Source organism: Dermacentor andersoni, chromosome 1 (assembly GCF_023375885.2).
Source record: "Dermacentor andersoni chromosome 1, qqDerAnde1_hic_scaffold, whole genome shotgun sequence".
In the NCBI taxonomy this organism is placed as follows: Eukaryota; Metazoa; Arthropoda; class Arachnida; order Ixodida; family Ixodidae; genus Dermacentor; species Dermacentor andersoni.
The window spans coordinates 332,805,422-332,809,075 of NC_092814.1; the positions used below are offsets into that span (position 1 = coordinate 332,805,422).

At 48.9% G+C, this 3,654-nt stretch overlaps 1 non-coding gene across 1 annotated transcript; it reads right to left on the reverse strand.

The window, feature by feature from the left end:
* Positions 1-331: 331 nt before the first annotated feature.
* Positions 332-405, reverse strand: TRNAN-GUU (transfer RNA asparagine (anticodon GUU)). The gene has a single exon. It is a non-coding gene; the product is annotated as a tRNA-Asn (tRNA).
* Between the last annotated feature and the right edge of the window lie 3,249 nt (positions 406-3,654).

Here is a 3,654-nt window from a genome sequence, read left to right on the forward strand (position 1 = left end):
TCCGGGAACGCAGAGCGTTGTAGTGTTAGCAAAATTATTTTTCTTTTTAACGCTGCGTGTCTCACGTGAAAAAAATTCATCTTTTTTTTTTGGAATACAGAAAGCGCGCAGAACGCTAACTCGCAAAGAGTGACAATCTGCGTTGTTGTACAACTCAGCTTGGGCGAGGTATGAGCCGCCGTTCCGAGAAAATGAAATCACAACTTCATCTCGCAGGGCGACTGTTTCAAACATCTTTGGTTACCAGCGCGACTTTCTACATCAAGAGTGCCCGTAAAAAAAAGAAAAAAGAAAAGGTTACCGCAACGTTATTAGTAAAAGAATTCATTGTCGCCCCCGGGAGGGCTCGAACCTCCAACCTTTCGGTTAACAGCCGAACGCGCTAGCCGATTGCGCCACGGAGGCAGGCATTTGTGCGAGGATATAAATAACAGTCGAGCAAAGCGCCATGTTGACATTTTGCGAGTGAGGCGCGCTTCATTTTTGCAGCTGCGCATTCGTTCTTCTGTTCACTCTCCAACGAGATATTTCCGCTCTCTCCACCCTCGATATGCATTGGGCGCAGGAGCAGATCTAGAGGAACCTTCAGGGGGCAAGGACGTCAAGGTGGAATGGAAGGGTGGGGGGGACCGAGCCCTCTTATCTCTGGATCCGTAGGACGTATACCGTGATGACAGCTAGAGCTATCACCTGCGTAGGTGACATGGCGAGTAAGGATTCCCTTGTTTTCCCAACGACATTGTCGATGGCTCGAGCAGTTTTATTAATCCATGTTCGCACGTCACCTCGCTGCCGTTACCACCAAGACCACAGCAGGACGAAATGTGATCGACGGAAAAGAAAAAAGCGCTACGAAATAACATGCCCTTGGAAACGTGCCGCAGCATCTCCTCCATATCGTCACCGAAGCAAACGTGGCGCGTGCACGCTAAAGTAGGCACTTGGTTGAGGTCACGCAATTACAGTACGGAACACTGTTAAGTGGAGCCCCTCATTCGAACGGAACTTTACATTCCTTTTCCGGGAAAGAAAGTGGCTGATCTGAAGCCCTATACAAACATTTGCTGATGAAAAGTTATCTTGCAGGATTTAGTGCGAAACGTGATCGGCAATCAGCGGCGGAGTATATTAGCAAAGTGTTTTCTGTAAGAGCGGCGCACGGCTGTACACGTTGCTCACAAAACGGATTAGCATGCGTTGCTGACAAGCAGGCAAAGAAATTTAACTAGGCGGCGTAACGAACACTCCAATTCGAAAAGTATTTGAGTAGGAAACTACAGAAATAAACAAGTCGTTAGTTACAAGTTACTAACAAGTCACATATTTGTAAATGACAATCAGAATGGCCAGCATCACAGAAATTACATATATGACTTCAAAAAAAGTTGTTTTTTGAAATTCAGACAGCATGCATTATAGCTAGGGGTGGGGGCTGATTCAAATTACTTCGATAAAATCCGAAACACGCTCTCCAGAAAGAAAAGTAAAATATTACGGTTGGGATTTATTCGCAAGACTACGAATTACGAGCCTTAAATTGTGATCATGTGATCGTGCCCTATATACATTAGCGGACAAAAGCTCGAGGCGCTGAAGCGTTCGTTGTGATAACAAAGTCATCGAACTACCTTCTCATAAACGCCACGTATCTAAAGAAAAATTCAAAACTGCTCTCAGTAATTATGGAACTAGAAGTTGGCTCTACTCTTCTGCATAACGTGTACTGCCTCCTTTCGTGCATAGTCAGTCGTCGCTAAGTCCAGAGAATGACGCATCTGCGAAAACCTTGGCGCGGACGTCGACTGCATGCTTGTCTTTAGGCATGTAATTTTAGGCAAAGTGAATCGCGGCAATCATAGCAGCATCCGGGAATAATACGCTGCTGGGTTCATTCCACGCTCTATTCTGGTACCGCGCTCAACTCGTGAAGCCACATATTAAAGCGAAATTAAAACAAAAACAAAAAAGAAAGAAAGAAACGAAAAGAAAAAGACTGGGAGAGAGCGTCACGTGATTCCGCTAGCCTCGGCAAGCCAACTTCTTCTGAAGCCGTCCCTCCTGCTCGTCGGGGCCCTGTGCGCGGCGCTTTCTGTTTAGGAACAGGACCACATTGTTGCCGGACCATTCGTGTTTGTTTGGTAAGTGGTAACGATTAGTGGCTTAGTGGCGCCTGCCTCCAGAGGCACGTAGGAAGTATAAAGTATAAGCCCCATGCAAGCGATCTTGCACGCGACAGCGACAAGCGACGCGATGGAGATGGCTGTCGCGTTCGCTCATCGCCTACAAGTCGTACCCCATGCGGGCGATGACTTCGAGCGACGTCTCCCCAGTGTTGTCGGCATGAGGGCAGCTATATAGGCGCCGAAACTAGCGTGGCGCGTGCTTTATTACCTTAAGTTGATGTGTTTTACTGTAAAAAGCAGCATAAAATATTTATGAAAGTCTTGCAGTAGGTTCTTATCCTTGCAAGTATAAAAGTTCAATCGTTTGCTCGTTCCCTGCGGAAATTGGAAGCACTTGAGTTATGTACATCCAGTTCCGGCTTCGCGCTATTGGCTAGTCGCTCATAGCACTTCCGGGCGACGAGCGACGAATTATAGATTTGCAGAACCGAGCGATCGCGCGACAAGACCGAGCGATCTGTTCACGCGACGGCCCGATCCGTCGCTCGTCGCTGTCGCGCACAAAATCGCGCTCATGGGGTTTAGCCTTAACGCGAGGGTGTCTGCTATCGCGGGCGTCGTTCTTCGCTTCAAATGCGTTGCCTTGTCACGTGAAGAAAGACCACGGAACCAGATCCATGACGGACATCATTTTCAAAGCCTCACTTGCGCTTACCACCACAGTTAGTCGGCGCTCTCACCTCGAAAGCCATCCAGAGTATGTCGGCCCGAGCGTGGTCGATTGTTTCGTCAAATCAGCTATTGTGTACCTGAAACCCCGGCGCGTGTTTTCTTGCTAATGTTTGTTCCGCTGTCTTTCACCTATCTATGATGAGGCGATATCTTACGCGGGATAGGTATTTTTCGCGTGTTTACTAAGTAAAATGTTCTGCTGCGTGCCTTTCGCTGTGAAAGAAAGCATACCCCGCACTCTGAACGCCGAAGTCGTCGCCTTTTCTTGAGATTGACGTGCACTATTTTGTAAGATTGTGTGGGACGTCCTTACGCTGTTGAGACGTGCGTATTGGGCTCTCGGCGGTGTGTTCAGATGCAGAAGACATTGATCAGAACGACAGCGCCGACCGGGACCGTCTGCCATAAACAGTGGGACGGCACGGTCTCAAATATTGTCGAGATCCCCGGCTCGCCCGTCGTTCGTTGGGCACAGGACGGGACTAATTTTTTTCACACGGAAAAGCAGTCGCTGCGGACCCTGGACGCTCGCTTGATCACCTGCACATGTTTGAAGGGGCGAAATACATGATATTATTTCCCAGAAGATGCCTCCAAATGCGTCGAACCGACGTCGGAAGGGCGGCTTGATTGCCTTCACACGTTTGCAGGGCGAAAGGTTTTCTCGTTTTCCTTAAACCGTCCCGTGACGCGACCAGTCGCCCTTGAGGTGGCCGTCGCCGGTTGATGGTCACAATGCCGGTTACTTACCCGACGCCTTCGTTCGATACAGCCTTGGAGCCGCGTTGTAGTCCGGTGC